This window comes from Mauremys mutica, chromosome 9 (genome assembly GCF_020497125.1).
Source record: "Mauremys mutica isolate MM-2020 ecotype Southern chromosome 9, ASM2049712v1, whole genome shotgun sequence".
NCBI lineage: Eukaryota > Metazoa > Chordata > Testudines > Geoemydidae > Mauremys > Mauremys mutica.
In genome coordinates, this window is record NC_059080.1 from 93,174,401 (window position 1) to 93,195,286 (window position 20,886).

Here is a 20,886-nt window from a genome sequence, read left to right on the forward strand (position 1 = left end):
ACCAGAAGACCTGCCCGTAGACTTGCATTTTATTGGGGGAGGGAAGGGGAACAAACCATATAGCAGCACTGCCACAGTTTTCATGAAAATAAAATGAAATTATTTACCAAAACGCTAACATTTTAATGTTAAATAACTTCATATTTGATTTTATACAGTCCTATTTACTCGTACGAAAGCCAATGTTAAAACAACTGCTTTTGGTGTATTTATTTAATCTGTCAAACCACATGAAAACAGGAAATCATTATGGTTTCAGTAGGTCTAGAGAAAACACTCAAAAATTATAATTGAAATATAATGAACTCACGGTATGTAGTAAGTCTATGGGTAAAAAAGAAAATAATAGTATGTTTGCCCAAGACGAAGAACTACATTTCTTTCACACCAACTGCCTAAAAACTACAGAATAAAAACAGTAAATTAATCAGCAGAAATTATGTATTTGAGCCAGCTACCGGTTTTCAACTAGAGGTGGTTTCTCCAGGCCAAGATGTCTATCTTTCTATCAATCTAATTGGATTTTATGTACTTATATGGCCCCTACCTAGTAGCTGAGCACTTCACAATCTTTAATTTACCTTTATTTATCCTCACAATACTCTTGTGAGGAAAGGAAGTACATTACCCCCATCTTATAGATGGGGAACTGAGGCACAGAAAGACTAAGGCCTGGATTAAAGATATTTAGGCAGTGCAACACCTAACTGACTTATGCTGAGTGGAGCAATGCCTAAATACATTTAACAATCTGGGCCTGAACAACTTGTCCAAAGTTACACAGGAAACCTGTGGCAAAAGCTAGACTCGAAATCAGGTATCCCAAGCAGAAAGCTAGCACCCTAATCACTGAACTATCCTTACATTTAAAAAAACCTATAGGGGAATTTGCCCCTTTGCTGACCATGCTATATCTTGTATGCAGCTAACCAATGGACTTCAGCCTCCAGACCTGTCAAATACATTTCTCCTCTATACCAAATTCTCAAAAATGTATCTAATTTTAAAAGAGAAAGAAAAAAAAGTAACACCTGGGAATTTCAAATTTAGTGTCAATGGAATAGAATGTTGTCTCACAATAATGAGCTCCTGCTGCTACATAAGTGACAAGGAAAAAGAAACGCATTTATAGAAAAATGGCTGAAGCAAAGCTGAGATGTTAGTTTTCAAAGCAGTAGACATTGATCCTGTGACAATATGCCATCCCAATTATTTTGTTTTTTCATACCAATAATGGTGTAGATTTCATCACTTCATCTAAAGGTAGAGGGTTCAGTAGAGTGACAGCTGTTCACTACATCCTTGTTAACCTGCAGCATTCTGATTAGCCCAAGCACAAAATAAGTCTCTTGTCTAACTCAGAAACCAGCTTACCACGAAAGGTAGGTTTCAAAAAAGTAGACTGTACTTCTCAAGGGCAGCTCTATGTATTTTGCCGCCCCAAGCACGGCAGTCAGGCACCTTTCGGCGGCGCACCTGCGGGAGGTCTACTGGTAACGCGGATTCGGCAGCATGCCTGCGGGAGGTCCGCCGGTCCCACGCCTTCGGCTTGCTGCCCCAGGCACGCGCTTGCTCCACTGGTGCCTGGAGCCACCCCTGGTACTTCTATAAACTTCTTACAGACTAGTCCAAAAAAGTTCAAGTTCTACCATTGAACAGGGATCCAACGAGATGGCAGATATTAAACTGGATGCAATAAGCCATAATACAAGGTGTAAGTTATTAGCCAATTATAAAATGAGCTATCAGTACAACTTTGCTACGAGTCCCACTGCAGCGAAAGAGTGGCTTTTCTTTAAATCACTAATGGGAATAACAATACTTCAAAGAAAGGTGCCTGAGGATAATGCCTGATGGGGATTTTGCTCCATTTACATGATACACACAACTTGAGGTGTCTTAACTGTGACTACATAAAGTGCTTGTGATGCTACAGTTAAGTAGCAGTATTACACAGTTTGGAACCTCCTTCTCTACAGGTAAATCTCATTACAATAATAAATGAAAACCTACATCAACATGCCACATTCCAATAAATCAACAACTTCAAGTCATAATAAGGCCTTTCTACAACTATTTTAACTTTTTCCCTTCTGCTCAATTTTATTCCCCCCACCCCCGCATCTTTCCCCAATCCCATTTGTATAATTTGCTCCCACTCTCTGCTCAAGATCCCTCCTGCTGCTTTTGCCTGTGGCTCACTATATACGTGGCGATGTGCATTAACGAGCACTAATACAGACTTTTGTGCCTTATTACTTATTTAATATTTAAATGAACACTCCCTCATCTTCCTGCGGCTCACCCCTCAACCAGACAGGGATTCTTCATGATTCTCCATACTCCTGTGGCTCCCATATGTGGCCCACAATGTGTTACATGGGCTGCAGATTGAGAACCACAGTGCCCCGCCCCCCCAAAAAAACCACCCACAGTCCCCTATGCCCAGAGCCCCCACCCAGCGCGGGGCCAGCAGCAGAGCCATGGGCAAGGGCCGGGCAGCCGGGACCCAGACCCACCACGTGGGGCTGGAGCCAAGCAGCAGCCAAACCCGGACCCCACCATGTGGGGACAGGCAGCTGGGACCCCCAGCACCGGGCCAGGAGCAGAGCACCTGGCATGGACCAGAAGCCAGGAGCTGAGAAGGGAGGCCAGGAGCAGAGTCTCATCTAAAACCTGGGGTGCTGTAGCTCCCTGGAAAACCTCTAGTTCCCAACGCCACCCACCCTCTCACTGCCCAGAGCCCCCCCTGCCCCCACACCCACTCTCCCGCCCCCTGCGGCATTCACCAGCCTTCTGCTGCCAGGAGCACTGGTGCAGACTGCAAGACACTGTCTCCCCCTCAGCCAGCCCTGCCCCCTGCCAGACCAGAGCGGTAAATTTTGAATTTTTTTAAGCACATAGCTAGGCTACAGCTGTGTGCTACGTGGGCCACATGTGGCCTGCAGGTTGAGAACTGCTGCCATACACCCATGCTATCATGCCTGTGCCCCTATATTGTAGAGGATTTTATGGTAGCATAGAAGCAGCTTGATAATAATTGATTCCCCTACCATCACCACGGGATGTGACTGCCATAATTAAAAGGAGAGAGGGTTAGCTTGACTCTTGACTTCAGACCCAACGGCAGAGGATGATTTAGCAAGTATATCTGATGTACATATGGTTATGAGCTGAGTGAAACTTTGTTATGAGTGGAGCTAGAACCCCATTGAGATTGACAGGTGTGAACACACTCTTCAGTTAACATCACTGTATGCACAAGTCCCCCCCTAGAACAAAACAGTGTCTGAGAACCTGGCCCAGAAACTTTTGGCTGGGTATTGTTTTGTGTAGCCGTGTGCTTATATCAGGGGAAAGAGATCACATAGAAACTGACAACACACAAGAACAGAAAGAAAGAAAGCCAAGTGGGACCTTTGTAAGCACAGTCTGCTTGGAAAAAACTGCGTCTGGTGTTCGCTAAAGAGGCTTGGTTGCTGTAAGCGCGTGTTCTTGGTTCCTTCTGCATTCAGACAGACAGGACTTTGTGCATTCCTTGTAAATAAACAAGATTGAATTTTAAAAAAAATTTTTTACCAGACTCCATCAATTTCTACTTCCAACTAGAACACTGGTCCCCAGGGCTCCAAACTTTGCCTAGATGCTTCAGTCAAAAAGGGCAACAGTAAATTTACATATACACACACGCACTAACTGGCCAAAACTATACCGAGGTTCAAAAACAAACTACATAAGTTCACAAAGGATAGGTCCATCACTGGCCATTAGCCAAGATGGTCAGGGATGCAATCGCATGCTCTGGGTGTTCCTAGCCACTGTTTGCCAGAAGCTGGGAGTGCACAACAGGGGCTGGATCACTCAATGATTTCCTGTGCTGTTCATTCCCTCTGAAGCACCCGGCATTGGCCACTGTCAGAAGACAGGATACTGGGCTAGATGAACCATTGGTCTGACACCTATGGCCATTATTATGTTCTTAGTTCTCCCAAAAGGAAAAAAAGGAGCTGACAGAGCAGCAGACAGACTCCACTGAGTTCCAGCTCGATGCCTATGGTGGTCAGAAGGAACACATTGACAGCGAAGGCTGTGTTCGCATGTTATACGCAAGGCAGTAGCACCACCTATTATTAGGGTTGATCAACACTTCCCATAAGACCCTGCTTTCAGTTGCCGATAACTTGGCAAAACTTTGACTGCTTGGGCTAAATTTTGTAAGCTGAATGTATACAATATATGCAGCAAATATTGTGCATACACAAAGGAGCCAAGTTATGATTGCAGTGGGAATTTTTGTTAGTAGTCATGGGAATTCCGTGCATTTAAATTCCATAATCATATAACTGTATGAACAGAGCTCTATTGCAATTAATATCTTTGTGTTTTCTGAGGAGGCATGTGAGACTTTAGTAATTACACTGCCAGGTAAACACAACCAGCCATGTTTATCTGAATGTCTGTAAATACACAATGGCACACACAGAAACAAACACAAATGTACTTATTTCAGCATGCAAGGATCTCTCTCTCTTTTTTATAAATATACACACACACACACACACACACACACACACCCACACCCCGCTGGAACTCAACCCATTGTTATAAATTTACTGGAAACACTGCAAACTGGGCAAGTGCAACAGTCTGTTTGTGAACACCTAACTAGTTTCTAAGCCAACCTCTGCAAATCTGTCCAAGGTACACAGTCACACAGAAAACATAAGTTTTAAAATAGGTGTTTTAGTTACCAGGAAAGTAGTAGAAACATATTGGCAGCATGAAAAAAATTTATTGGGAGCATACAAACCAACCCTTCTCTGCTTGCCTTTCCCTACATAGACAGAGAACTCAAAAATGACAAACAAGTTTTACCAAACTGCCCGCACACACAGTCACCTTTTGGCAGGAAACAGAACTAGCAATGGCACAAAAAGTATGTTTGAAGTTAAATTGTAAGCCTCTGGGAGGATAAAAAGAGGAAGGAAACTTCTAATGCAAGCATCTTTGCAAATTTAAAATGCAGCATTGCCATCACACCCCAGGAAACCACTCAAAATTTCCTGCAATCCAAGATATTTTAAAGGAATGATGTCAGATAATTTCGGCCCAAACTGTGAGATACCACTAAAATTGTCCTGATTTGCTGGGAATATTTTTCAGAATTGAAAAATCTACTTTAAATATTTTTGAAGTACTATACATGACACACTGACAGCATGTTTATTCAATTTACAGATACCAGCATACTTTGCTCACTCTTCTTTTTAACTATACTTATGGTTAATACATACGTCTTCCCCCTAGTAAAACTGAATCTCTTAATATAAATCATAAACCATGGCTTCAAGGATTAATGCTTCGAAACAGATACTTCTACATATATCTGAGGCATACCTTGCTAATCAAAGCATCCTCCTCTAGAATAATGGTGCTTTTGGAAGGGAAAACGCTCATCAAAGTAAATGCCTGGAATGCCATTTATTAAGCATTCTAAGCTCCCATTTTAAATTTGGTGTATATTGCTTCTCATCTCCCACTGATGTCAACAAGGGTACATCTACACAGCTATAAAAGATCCACGGCACAGTTGCGGCTGGCCTGGGTCAGCTGACAGGCTCTTAGGCCTATAAAATTGCAATGAAGACTTCAGACTTGGGCTGAAGCCCAGGCTCAGGGCTTATCTTCAGTACCACGCTACATTGGCGGAAGAATGCTCTCCCACTGACGTAATTACTCCACCTCAATGAGAGGTGGAAGCTGTCAGCGGGATAGCGTCTCCAGCCAACATAGCATGGTGTAGACACCCCTTTAAGTTGATGCAACTTACGTCACTCGGGGGGGAGGGGTTCTTTCACTGAGCAACGCAAGTTACAACGTGAGTGTAGTAGACAAGCCCTCAGAGACCCTCCCCACTCGAGGGGTCTCAGAACCCGGGCCAAAATGTCTATACTGCACTTTTATAGCCCTACAGCCCAAGCCCCCTAAGCTTTTTTTAATTGCAGTGTAGACATACCCTAAGAGTTATGCAGCTAAAACTGCATATTCTGAAAGTTTATTCCTCTAATGTTCACGGAGGAGAACGAACAACTTTGGTTATAGAGCTCCTGGTGCCCTTGAGGTATGCACTCAGGGAATCCTTATATTTTGGGGCAGGTGGAAATAAAAAAACTGAAGGTTTTCTCTACTTTAACACAGTTCTACTAGATGTTTAAGGCCAGAAGGGACCAATACCATCATCTAATTTGACCACTTGTGTTACACAGACAATAGAATTTCACACAGTAATCCCTGCATCAAGTCCACATCTTTTAGTTAAACAACAACATATTCTTTAGAAAGACGTCCAGTCTTCATTTACAGCTTTAAGTGATGGAGAATCCACCACAGCTGTTGTAAATTGTTCCAATTTATAATTACCCTCACTGTTAAAAATGGGCACCTTATCTCTAGCTTGAATTTATCTAGTTTCAACTTCTGGCCACTGGATCATGGTATACCTTTGTCTGATATATTAACGAGCCTTCTACTATCCGAAATCTTCTCCCCATGTAGGGTCTGTTTACTTGAGCTCACTGTTTCCCTTCCTTTTTTACTCTGGGGACTGCTACTCAGAACTCCACCACCACAATGACGATGACTTAGTCACAGGAAGGCTATTACTTCAGAATATCACTCTCTTAAGGTCTGGAGCTCCCCTGACCCTATGGAAACTCTCTGACCTACTGATGAGTTCAAAATGTGTTCTGCAATCTGCCACAACTGCTCCAGAGTATGCATTCTGAAAATGATCCCAACTCCAGATAAAGAATCCTGTCATGGTCTGTTCCTTTGTTACATTTCTGGTCATAGCAAAGCACTATTTCTGGTATCCCTCCAATACCAGAAAGAGACTGAAAGCAAATGAGAAGGAACAGCTACTTGATTAGCCATTGATAACTGAAGGACTGAAACAGATAAGAAACTGATCACCTCTTACTATGAGACAGTAGCACATAACTGGAGAAAGAGAAGGGGTGGGAGTTATCAGTTGCTTACACTAGAATGGTTTTGCCTTAGAGACACCACACACAAATATGAGGTACAAACACTGACGCATCCACACTTTGTTTATTAGCCCTCACATCCAGGTAATGTCTGAATCTTGCAAAATCGTTGCGAACAACATCTCGACAATATGGCCTTTCCTATCCACACAGCTCAAACTCATCATTTCTCATCTCAATTGCAGCAATATTCTTTTATCTGGCCTTGACAAATGCAATCTTGCCCTGTTTATATCCATTCAGAATGTTGCTGCAAAGATTATTTTCCTAATTCTTCATTTTGACCATGTCTCTCTCTCACACACACACACACACACACACACACCCCTCTTTGCACGCCTCCACTGACTCCCTCTTCTCTATTGCATCAAACGTAACTACTTGTCTTCACCTTCAATCTCTCCTCAGTGGGCACAGACCCTTCTCTCACCATCGTCTGTAACTGCATCTCAACCCCTTTGGTCCTAATGCTTCCTAAATGCTTCACTGCTAAACATTAAGCTTCTCGAAGCAGTAATACATGTCAGGACCTACTCTGCAAAGGTGCTGTGCATTTACAACTCCACTGGGAGCTATGGGTGCTCAGCAACTCTGAAAATCGGGCACTAACTCACTGTCGATAGCGAGACTGCCCTATTTGAGAGAGCTATCCAGTCCTTTGGGAAAGCAGCCCATGGGATAAGCCTTAATTGCAATCAGTGCCAAAAGCATGTAATATTCTGGCAGGCCTTGAAAGGAGATGTCTGTTAGATACTGATGATCTTTCAGGTTGCCTGTCCAAATGTTAAGCAGATAAGGGAAAGCTTTCCAATATAAAGATCCATTATTACTATTTATGTGTATTATCACAGCATCTAGAAGCCATAAGGTAAGACTACACCTGCAGTAGCATATACAAACACTGCACTGCTAGCACAGGTATAGGTAGCATGGGTATAAACAGCAGTACAGACAGCGAGGCACAGCTTACGCATGTGGAATAGCATGCCCTACACGCCAAAATTCTGTGGGTATGTACCCTACATGGCTCTCTACATGCCCAACCAGTATCTCCCTTGTCCACAATGCTATTTTAGCAGCTTAGTATCCCATTCCTTCAGCCTTTCTCCACTGCCTCTCCTCTGCCAGAACCTTTCCTTGCCACAGTGAAAGGCTCCCGCAGCAGGAACAGGCTCTGAGATGGTGGGGAGGCAGTGGAGAAAGGCACCAGCAACAGGGCATTGCCACATGTAGCTACACTCTGCAGTAAGGCTGGACGCAGCCTGCCTTTCACTGCGGTGTGTAGTTACACATACCCTACATGCCATTTCATGTGTAGAAAAGGTCATCATTGTGGACAAGAACTCCATTGCGTTAGGCACTGTACAAACGAGAAGCTGGATATGAGTCAACAGTGTGCCCTTGTTGCCAAGAAGGCTAATGGCATTTTGAGCTGTATAAGTAGGGGCATTGCCAACAGATCGAGGGATGTGATCATTCCCTCTATTCGACATTGGTGAGGCCTCATCTGGAGTACTGTGTCCAGTTCTGGGCCCCACACTACAAAGAGGATATGGAAAAATTGGAAAGAGTCCAGCGGAGGGCAACAAACATGATTAGGGGGCTGGAGCACATGACTTATGAGGAGAGCCTGAGGGAACTGGAATTGTTTAGACTGCAGAAGAATGAGGGGGAATTTGATAGCTGCTTTCAACTACCTGAAAGGGGGTTCCAAAGAGGATGGATCTAGACTGTTCTCAGCGGTAGCAGATGATAGAACAAGGAGTAATGGTCTCAAGTTGCAGTGGGGGAGGTTTAGGTTGGATATTAGGAAAAACTTTTTCACTAAGAGGGTGGTGAAGCACTGGAATGGGTTACCTAGGGAGGTGGTGGAATCTCCTTCCTTAGAGGTTTTTAAGGTCAGGCTTGACAAAGCCCTGGCTGGGATGATTTAGTTGGGGATTGGTCCTGCTTTGAGCAGGGGGTTGGACTAAATGACCTCCTGAGGTCCCTTCCAACCCTGATATTCTATGATTCTATGAAACCCCAACAGTATCACCACAGGCATATGACACTATTCACAGAATACTATTTCCCTCCCCCCCCCCCCTTGACACAGTTGTGGCTGGAAGATGGGTGCAAAATTTACATGATGGAACAATACAAAAAATTAGATGAACTAACCGCAAGCAATAGATAACAGAAATGCTTTTTTAACTTCCTTTTTGTTTTGTTTCTGCTTTGGTGTTTGGGGGAAATAATTAACTCCTCACAAAACTGCCTGAAGGAAGTTGTATTTGAGTTCTAAGTCCTCTCGTTGTATGACTGACTGTTTCCTTGCCTCGGAGGCATACCTAGAACTGCCAAGGGTCATTAAGGGTATGTCTACATACCTACATTAATGGTAACATACTTAAGGGTAAATCCAGACTCTGGGCTTGGCTACACTGGAGAGTTGCAGCGCTGGTGGAGGCTTTACAGCGCTGCAACTTAGTAACTGTCCACACCTGCAAGGCATACCCAGCGCTGCAACTCCCTGGCTGAGGTGCTGGCTGTACACCTGGTCTGCTTGGGGTATAACGAGTGCAGCGCTGGTGATGCAGCGCTGCTCGTCAAGTGTGGCCACACACCAGCGCTGTTATTGGCCTCCTGGGTATTAGGAGATATCCCAGAATGCTTTTAACTAAATTACTCTCTTTGTTTCGTTATGATGCCTCTCTTTGTTTTGTTGTGAACTCGGGGCTCCGGGAGCTGCTTATCTGAAAAACAAACACAGCTCTTGTTTGCTGTGAATGAGGCAGGCAGGGGGATGAATGTCTACAGCTAGTGTTTGCTTGAGGAGAGAAACAGCAGGGAGGGGAGGGGGAGAAAGGGAGTCCGTTGGAGCTGCTGCTTATCTGGTCTGCAGGCTATTTGCAGTTAAGAGTGAATGAGGGGTCGAGGAAATGGTCAAATTTTGCAAGGCAGGGAGCTGACACACAGCGTAGGCTCCAAAAATGCACCCTCTCTCTCCCCCCCACTCCCTGTCACACTCCACCCCACCCCGCTCTTTTGAAAAGCATGTTGCTGCCACTTGAACGCTGGGATAGCTGCCCATAATGCACCACTCCCAACAGCGCTGCAAATGCTGCAAATGTGGCCACACTGCAGCGCTGGTAGCTGTGAGTGTGGCCACACACCAGTGCTTTCCCTACACAGCTGTACGAACACAGCTGTAACTCCCAGCGCTGCACATCTGCAAGTGTAGCCATGGCCTCTGACTTAGGTTTGAGCCCAATCTCTGCTTCCATCCACACACAACTCAGTCTGACTCAGGTCAGCAAGCTTTCAGGACCCAGTTCCTAGGGCCCTGAGAGGGGTGTGTGTCGGAGCTCAAGTCCCACTGTGACTTGGGTCCAAACCCTGTCATTTTGCAATGTGGATGCAGGTCAAGCTACAAGTCCGAGTCAGAAGGTCTGCATAATACAGTATGGATGCCTTACATGGCTGGGAGAGACAGGCCAGCAACTGTAAATCCAGGTTCTCAATGCAGTGCAGGCTTGCAAGCATGGGCCTGGAAACACTGAATCCACTAGCTCACACTCCACAGACTTAGTGTGCAGTGTAAATCTACTCAAAGCCGCAACGAAATTCTTCTGGATGTTCTGAGAGAGTATTCAGTGAAGCCTGAAGGACAGATTGCCAAGTGTCAAAGAGCCAAAATCTGCAGAGATGCAAAAGCTAACCATTCACACCAAGTAATTTTCACATCTATATGTAACTAGCATAACTATACACAATTATGCCAGAAATTCACTTATAAGAAACAGCACCAAACTTGGTTTATTTATTACACATATTTTCCTCTCACATTGTGAAGAATGTGTCCATGTGTTTCAGAGTCTCAAAGAGGAGCCGAGTGTCCTAGAGTCATTACACAGATCACTGCAATGCAAAAAAAACAAACACCAAACAAAAAAAACCCCATAACCTGGAGATACTTCTAGTAAACATGACTTGAAAGTTGTATCTGTGGGGTACAAATAGAAATCTCTCCCCATGCCCTGAGAAATAATACCCTGGACCTGCAATACAGAGACTAATTCCAAAGATAGACAAACTCCATAATTGTAGGGACAACTTTTTCCCTTACATCTGGAACCCACACGTGAGTCAAACTTGCTGGAGAAATACAAGTCTTTATTCTAATGGTTGTTAATAAAGTTATGTTCTTCTCATGTTTCACAAGAATGTCTTAGCTTTTCACAATAGTCCAACAACGCTGGACTGTGGATATTCCATGTATTGTGAGTTCTTGCCATCACTTATACCCAAGAGCCTTTCCCCATATCCACCAAAACAGATTTGAAGCCTTGTGTAAAGGATTGAATAGTTTTGAAGAGCATTAGAAACATTTCTAGTTACTGCATCTTTAACATAGAAATGTAGGGTTGTAAAGGACCTTGAGTAGTGATTAAATCCAGGCCCCTGCACTGTGGTAGGACCAAGTAAAACTAGACCATCCCCTAACAGCTGTTTGTCCAACCTATTTTTAAAAACTTCCAATGATGGGGATTCCACAACCTCCCTTGGAAGCCTATTCCAGAGCTTAATTATCCTTATAGTTAGAAAGTTTTTCCTAATATCAATCTCCCTTGCTGCAGATTAATCCCATCATACGTGTGCTATTGTTTTGCCTAGATCTGTAGATCTCTCATGCTGTCAAAAGTGAAAAGTAATTGTGCAGGAAGCCTTTGCAAAGTCTATGTGTTCTGTGCTTCAATTATCACACATCCCTGGAGAAGTGAATGGTAACCACAGTGTCAACAAGGATGGAACTCTGGGAAAGAACATGAAGAATAACTGATCAGTCCTACTTATAACAGCCCTTAACATATTTGAAGACTGTAATCAAGTCCCACTTCAGTCTTCTTTTCTCAAAATTAAACATGCCCAGTTTTGTTTTGTTTTTAACCTTTCTTCACAAGTCAGGTTTACTAAACCATTTAATCATTTTTGTTGCTCTCCTCTGGACTCTTTCCAATTTGTCAGCATCTTTCCTAAAATGAGGCACCCTGAATTGGACACACTACTCCAGCTCAGGCCTCACCAGTGCTGAGTGGGACAGGTATCTCCCATGTCTTACATACAACAATCCTGTTAATACACCCCAAATGACATTTGCCTTCTTTGCAGCTACATCACAATGTTGATTCATATTCAATTTGTGATCCACTATAACCCTCAGATCCTTTTCATCAGTACTACCACCTAGACAGTTATCCCCCATTTTGCAGTGGTGTATTTGATTTTTGCTTCTTAGGTGAAGTACTTCGCACTTGTCTTTACTGATCTTCTATTTTGTTGAATTCAGACCAATTCTGCAATTTGTAAAGGTTATTTTGAATTCTAAACCTGTCATCCAAAGTGCTTGTAAAAATGTTATAAGCATATTTCCATTCCATTATCCACATCATTAATGAAAATACAGAATAGTACTGGACCCAGAACTGACCCCTGTAGGACCCCACTAGATACGCTCTCCCAGTCTGATAGTGAACCACTAATAACTACTCTGGTCTTTTAAACGGTTCTGCACCCTCCCTTCTGATAGTAATTTTATCTAGACCATATTTCCCTAATTTGCTTAAGAGAATGTCCATTTGAATGAGAATTCCAAATTTTATTCACTTTTCTGTCCAAATCACTATGCATGGGGAGCCTTTTGGGGCCAGTGAGAGGTGACAAAAGGGCTTACTCACACTACTGAAAAAGAATGGAATTGCCAAAAACCATGAGTAACATCACCATGCTATAAGGAAAAAATCTGATCTCTCACAAATTTTGATCACTTATATTCTATCTTACTGAAAAAAGTAAAGTAAATCTCCTCATTCTAAATGTCCCATCCCCAGTGCAGTCTTAAGTGCATGCTAGTACAGTTGTCTGCCCCCTTTTGAGGTGGTTTCATATTTTGTTTTTACTGATTGTGTCAATCAGACAATGCAGCTCTACAAAATAAAAAGAATGTTGCAGTATGGGCCCTCACCTCAAGAATGGCAGATAATCGTACTAGCACATTGTTGTACTTAAACACCAGGAACCTGCACTGAGCTCTGTGCAGGTGATTCCGTGCTCTCACCTGGAGACCCAGTCAATAAGTCTCTGCATGGGATCAGGGCTCTGCCCACATGGAGCTCAGAGTAGGACGATGGTTGTAATATAGACAGCTCTTAAATACAGTTAAATTCAGCATGTGACTACTGTACCCCATATGCATTCAGTGCTCTAAATTCATATACATACACATATTTTAACCTCAATTGACTGGAGGCATGGCATTGCAGCCAACAATCCCTGTGGCGACCATCAATACATCACCATTCAATTGGCTGGAGGCTGCTGTTGAGTCATACAAGGGATTATGTCCCACTTGGAGATCCAGTTTGCTGTCATAAAATCACTACTAAACCTGTCAGACAGAGTAGGACAAGACCAAAAACCAGACTGGCATCAAAACATTAAACAATAACCTAACCTCACCTCACCTTTCATCTCCAGTACACTAGAGAGACATACACTCCCACCTACACGTTACCAACAATGCTGTCCTTGTTCGTCCATTTGTCAAATTTTCTGACAAGCACCATCCTACAATCTGCCCCTCATGCAAGGAAGAAGCGCCCTGTAAAAATCCACAAGGATTCTAACAGGATAATAACCCAGCACTGAACACCCTGTGGACCCAGGTTACCCAATCTCACCTTTCGTAACTTATTTGGTGAAATGTTTTAAGCACAGATTCTCCGAGCCCCCAATACTTTTCAGTCAGACCATTAAATGTTCTTCTCATCTGACTGAGCTCATTGTAAGCAAACATGTATTGGGATCTTACCTTTTCTTTCTGACTTTGAAGTCATGTGTACTCTGGTCTACCTAGACGCATGATACATTCGTTCTCAATTCAAAAAACAGATACCTGCTATTAAACAGACACACGCACTCTAATCCAATAGGACAAAAAGCATTTTCCTTCTATCGTGGTGTTGAGATAAGACTAAGAAAGAAAAAATTCTCTAATATAGCCTAGCATACAGAAGATAAAATGCCTCTCTTACACTCTAGCAACAACCCTCTCCCCCAAAATAAAACAAATTGGCATTCATAGCCTTTCTTGAATAATTCCTTAGCACAGAGCCCTTCCCCAAAGCCAAATGCAATTTCTCTCCTAATGAGTTATTTCCCTCTCCATGTGCTGAAACAGTACGTGACCTTCCATATCAACCATAAAAGCAGTATCAAACTCTCTTTGTACCAATTTCAATCTGACCTGCTCATCATCCATGACAACCTCTCTTTTCCAATACCTACCAGATATGTTCAAAGCCATCCAAACCCAATCTCTCTCTACTCATTGTAAGACGACCTACTGGACAGTCATACCAACTGAGTCTTCTGTCAGGGTGGTTAAGCACTGGAATAAATTGCCTAGAGAGATGGAGATTCCACAATCATCAGAGATTTTTAAGAGCAGGTTAGACAAACACCTGTCAGGGATGGTCTAGATAATACCTAGTCCTGCCGTAAGTGCAAAGGACTGAACTAAATGACCTCTCGAGGTCCCTTTCACTCCTATGATTCTAACCATTTCCTATTCCATTTCACACACCACTTTTTAATGGTGGTGGTGGCGGCAACATTATTCTCTCTTGTTTGCTGGCTTTAACCCTAATTTTAACTCAAAGGTTTAGACCTCTGGCTCCTATAGCAAAATTTTCGGTCCCAGACATCAATTACTGACCTAGTCCTATAACAAGGTATGCTGGGAAGGGGTGCCCATCCCAAGCAGTGGGGCTCCCTTTCTTGCTGGCCGTATGGAGATTAGAGGCAGAGTAAATACCTGTCATATACTCAGTATGTGAACAACCACACAGTCATCCAGCAGATAAAACAAAAACACACTCTTGTAGAGCTGGACAGTGATACAGCAAAGGGTGACTGACTTCTTAACCAGTAGGTCCGATCCCTCGCACGGAGGAAAATCTATACTTTTATTCCTTTGATCACAGAAGAAAAGGCTGAGAAGACAGCTTCATGGGAAATTATCAGGTACACCATGTAGCCACTCCTGTTAGCAGATATAACAGACAGCTACAGCCAAGGAATTATATAAAAGGGTTCAAAATTCTAAATCACAGACAGACAAAGGAAATCTAAACTTCAAAGGAACTATGGTGATTTACACCACCTGAGGCTCAGACCCTTATCTGGGAGCCAAAGAGGACAGGAGGGGGAATGTCAGTAACTGGGCCTGAAGATCCTGGAGGGCAATGGCACAGAGCTGGGCATCCAATCTAGTCTCCGGATGCCTTGGCAGTCTCCTCTTTCCTCCTTGCCCCAGGCTCTGAATCACAGTTCCCCGTGAGTACTGTTGCATAACTCAAGTTCCATCCAACCAACCTGATTTTAGTTTGTGCTTCTTTGAAAGTGGAGTGCCATGGCTTCCAAATTAACCCCTGGCCAATATGGATGGAGTAGTTGGCAAGTCTCTTGATTTCAGTGGAGCTGTGCAGATTTAAACCAGCTGAGGATCTGGCCCTGAATCTAGACAGAACTTGCTCTGTTTTCCATGGCAGTGATCTGTGGAAACAGCAAGTTTTATCTTTTACATACTTTTAAATTCTTACTGCTGGCACAACAGTACTCTTGGTCAGATAGCTTGAGTCAGCTTTCTGCCACAAGGTGTTTGCACTCGTTCACTGACTCAGTGCTGCAAAGTATGGCACCTTGCCCACCTTCCTGAGCGCCGCACCGCCTGCAAAGGGGCAACACAGTAGTGGGAGCTAAAAACACTGTTTCTAGAAGAGCCCACCTTTGCCACAGTATGCAGAATAATGAGAGTAGACCAGCAGTTTGTTAGAAATCAGACGTTTACTCCCACAGTATTCAAACAAACATTTGCATACTCTTTATTATTTCCTTCAGTTATTTACATGCAAAGCTTAAGGTTCAGACACTTTATAAAATGTAAAAAAACCTAATTCATGCAAAGCAATTATATTGGGGTCTTACACTGAATTAACTGTGGCGTAAATCAATAAAATGGACTGCCAAACAAAAATTAATCCTTAAACAACAATGCTCATCAGCATCCCACTCGCATTCTTATTCCAACCCCTCTGCTCCCTTCCCATTGGTCCCCTAGATACCAGGACAATCTTGTAGTTCAAATCAAACAGAGTATGGCCATTTCATTCATTAAAAATCAGTGTCCATTGCCAGAGAGCAACAAAACAAATATGCAGACCAATGTGATTTGTAGTGGTTTTGGACAGCACCCAGCACATTATGGGTGCTACCTCAGTGTACATAAATAAAAACAAAATTAATAATGACAGCGATTAAGTTAGACTGATTTAGGAATGTAGGTGGATGACCAAGAGCATAGGATTGTTGTCCAGTAGATGGAGATCTTTTTTTTAATTCCCAGCTCTGCCACTGACTTCACAAGTTACTTCACCTCCGCCTCTGTTTCCCTTTCTGTTCTACATCTGTCTCCTCTGTTTAGAGGGTAAACTCGGTGAGGCAGGATCTCTCCCTCCTTAGGTGTTTGTACAGTGCCTAGCACAATGGGGCCATGATATCTGTTAGGGTCTTTTGGCTCTGCAGAAAAGCAAAAAAGAAATAAGAGCTACAGGTTGTAGGGCAGGAGTGGGAAAACTAAGGCCTGCAAGCCGCATCCAGCCTGTCAGACCTTCTAATCCGACCCTTGAGATCCCGCCAGGGAGCGGGGTCGGGGGCTTGCCCGGCTCCGCGCAGCTTCCAGAAGCAGTGGCATGTCCCTGCTCCAGCTCCTAGGCATAGAGGCGGCCAGGGGGCTCAGCACGCTGCCCCCCCTCCCCGCAAGCACCAGCTCTGCAGCTCCCATTGGCTGGGAACTGTGGCCAATGGGAGCTGTGGGGGCAGTGTCTGCGGACGGGGCAGTGTCTGCGGACGAGGCAGTGCACAGAGCCGCCTGGCCGCGCCTCCACATAGGAGCCAAAGCGGGGACATGGCACTGCTTCCAGAAGCTGCTTGAGGTAAAGCGCCACCTGGAGCCTGCACCCCATCCGCTACTACACCCTAACCTCCTGCCCCAGCCCTAGCCCTGATCCACCTCCTGCCCTCCGAACCCCTCGGTCCTAGCCCAGAGCACCCTCCTGCACCCCAAACCCTTCAATCCCAGTCTCACCCCAGAGCCCACACTCCCAGCCGGAGCCCAAACCCTACCACCCCGTACCCCAACCCCCTGCCCCAGCCTGGAACCCCCTCCCACACCCTGAACCTCCTCATTTCTGGCCCCACCCCAGAGCCAGTACCCCCAGGATTTGTCATCTTCAATAGTAGAAATATTGAGGTCCCTATTAATGCAATACCCAACATGATCTTAGCATTAGTGTTGGTAGAACACCAGCACAGGTAATATAATAATGATTTCTGTGTTACCACCACTACCCCCCCACCTTTTTTTTTTTTTGGCATCATTCCCTGTCACAGTAATGCTGCTACACACAAACTCCAAGGTTGGTCACAGCTCAGTAAGTGCTTGTGCAAGACTTGTAGGCCAGATAGTGCAGTCTGGAAGGCTGAATGAAGCCTCCAAGCTGCTTGTTGCATACCAAGGAACCATAAACAGCCTGGGACTGGCCTACCTGAGAAACTGCCTCACCTCCTGCCATACTGCACAACTTGCTAGAAAGGGACACTGAATTAAGAGCCATTATGTTTTCTTGTTTTAACAACAAAAACCAAGATTTGTAAATCCTATGGTATCACTTTCCCTGAAAAGGATGGGAAGCAATATGGGCAGGGAGTTGGGTCCTGGCAGCTGAGACTGCCTGACTGTTACAGGAAGCAGAAGGCTTCTTTGACTGTCACCTGGTGGGTACAAGGCACTCCTCTCACCCCGATACTGGGCACTCCTTCCATCCACCCCCTGCCCTGGCCTCAGTGAGGGGGACATGTATGGGGCATGAATTTCCAAAGTGGGCACCACAAAAAAAGTTTGGGAAACTCTGAACTAGATGATTTGAAATCATAGAATCAAAGGAGTGGAAGGGACCTCAACAGGTCATCTAGTCCAGTCCCCTGCACCCATGCAGGACTAAGGATTATCTAGACCATCCATGACAGGTATTTATCTAACCTGCTCTTAAGAATCGCCAACCTCCCAAGGCAATTTATTCCAGCGGTTAACCAACCTGACAGTTCGAAAGTTTTAGATGTAAAAAACAAAACAAAAAAAAAGGATGGCCCCTTCTGGGCTTAAACACTATGAAACTATATGCGTGTCTACACTACAATTAGACATCAGTGGCTGCTTCATACCAACTTCGCGGTACTCGGGCTGCAAAGCTGTTTAATTGTGGTGTAGACATTCAGGCTTGGGCTGCAGCCCGAGCTCTGTGATCCTCCCACTTCACAGGGTCCTAAAGCCCAGGCTCAAGCCCAAACGTCTACACTGCAATTTAACAGACCCTTCGCCCAAGCCCCATGGGCCCAAGTCAGCTGGCATGGACCAGCTGCAGGTTTTTAATGCCAGTGTAGACATACACTATAAGGCCCTGCTCAAGCTTCCCTTCAGCTTTTGCCCCCACTCCCTCCTCACTTTTGCGCCTTTCCATTCCCTAACAAGAACACACAGCGCCTAGATATTATAGTCCACCTCTGCCATTCTCCTATAAAGTTGGTTTCCCATCCCAGGCTGACCTTCTAATGTAAGTCACATGGCCCTTCTGATTAGCCATCCAAAAGAGTAGTCAGCAACCCACAGCAACATGACAACAACTGGAGAGGAATTTGAGTTTCAGTAGTAGGTGCAGGATTCAGTGCAGACCTGAATCAGGACTCAGATTTGCCTCCCTACAACCAGAATCAATCCCTTTTCACAGTAGAGTTCTCTCCCACCTTCATGCCTCAACTGACTTCCCAGGCTCCCTACAGAAACCATCCATCCCACCAGTGGCGTAATTCAGACAGTTCTGAATTTGGACAGTTCTATAAAGATTTAAATGAAACAGACAAAATTAATGAGTCCGTTCTTCCAAAATATTTTTGTATAGAATATATGCAATGGTGTTAACCACTCATCACTATAAGGAGAAAATATAAACTTCAACAAAGCCTTCAAAGGTAATTGACGTTTTGGAGAAAATAAACTGGAAATGTACATCAAGGTGATGAATACATTAAGTCAAAATTCTTTGTAATAACAGTCAGTGTTTAAGAAGCTCATCCCTTTCATCCTTATTAGACAATGTTTTGTTGTAATTTGTTAGATATCTTCATAAATGTTTGATGAATATTAACTCTTTAAAATAAAAAAATTAGTTTCTTGTTCTATCTTTGAGCATTCAACTATGTCCTTGCTATTTTAACTTTCAAATAAATATGCATAAAAACTACATTAAAAGAATATTAGTCAAAGCATGCAAAAGTTGGGAAATGCCAGGGTGCCAAATTTAAGCAGGGACAACAAAAGACATACCTAACACAGAAGGTCGCCAGAATGTTTAAAAAGGACAACAATTAAAGAATAAAGCTATGGGAAAATAAAACAGATTAACTGTTTTGGCTGAAATTAAAAAAAAAAAAAAAGCCTGAAACAGTCACCCAGCATGGAAAATTTCAGCCCAAATGGTTAAGGTTTAGTAAAGTTATAAAGTGAAAACAGGGTTTGATAATGGGATGTGAGAGGCAACCTTAACGATAGGCAGCACTACCAGCCCAGCCTAAAAATACAGTCTATTATTAAACTGATACAAAACATTGTTTCATTTTCAAGTTGTTTTTTGGGTTTTTAGTTTTTGGGTGTGTGGTTTTTTTTTTTTGTTTTTTTTTTTAAAGGTACTTGGTAGAGTCAGGCCCGGAACCAAAATCCCATATCCAAACTACCACAAACTTGGAGAGAGTGGGACTCCAAATACAAAGTTTAGGACTGTCCCTTATCACTAGAATATCCTAACACCAGTTCTAAACAACCCCAAACTGTTTGGCAATATAGATCTGGATCTGTAGGTATGGTTTGGGCCCATCTCTAACCATTTCTAATTATTATAGTATTTCCAACAATCACCCAGTATCCTCAAAAAGAACAGGCGTACTTGTGGCACCTTAGGCCTGGTCTACACTAAGAAGGGGGGTCGAACTAGGGTATGCAAATTCAGCTACGTGAATAGCGTAGCTGAATTCGAAGTACCCTAGTTCGACCTACTCACCCGTCCAGACGCGGCGGGGTCGAACTCCGCAGCTCCCCCGTCGACTCCGCCACCGCCGTTTGCAGTGGTGGAGTACCGGAGTCGACCGCAGCGCTTCCGGAGTTCGAACTATCACGTCTAGATCAGACGCGATAGTTCGAACTCCGAGAAGTCGAACTCACCGCGTCGACCCGGAAGGCAAGTGTAAACCTACCCTTAGAGGCTAACAAATTTAGTTTGTCTCTAAGGTGCCACGAGTACTCCTGTTCTTTTTCCGGATACAGACTCACACGGCTACTACTCTGAAACCTGCCAGTATCCTCGGTATGCCTCATGCACCAATTTAGCTGTATAATCTGCTGATAAATTACTACCATTAGCCTCCACATACTTAAACCTATATTTGTAAAATAAATATTGGCCAACAGGGGGACTGATTAAATCAAGGCAATTTAAATCAGTGATTTAAATCATGGTTTCAGTCACCAAGTGGAAAGTCTAAATTTAAATCATCAATTTGTAATCAACTTTTCCACTTATTCTTCAGTTATTTTCTGAAGAAGGGTGCATTCTCATTAGTTGACAACAAAACATCTTGATTTACAATTCACTACAGCCTTTACACTAGTTTTGGACATCTTTTTGCT

The 20,886-nt window shown here is 43.7% G+C and overlaps 1 protein-coding gene across 3 annotated transcripts in view; it reads right to left on the bottom strand.

Moving 5' to 3' along the window:
* Nucleotides 1–20,886, bottom strand: part of TBL1XR1 (TBL1X receptor 1) — a 175,147-nt gene that overhangs the window by 134,344 nt on the left and 19,917 nt on the right. The window contains exon 2 of one of the 3 annotated variants that reach the window (XM_045030649.1): nt 15,465–15,644. The exons of the other annotated variants lie outside the window; for them this stretch is intronic. The gene's annotated coding sequence lies outside the window, so the exon portion shown is untranslated. The remainder of the gene's footprint in view (nt 1–15,464; nt 15,645–20,886) is intronic. 3 annotated transcript variants of the gene reach the window in all.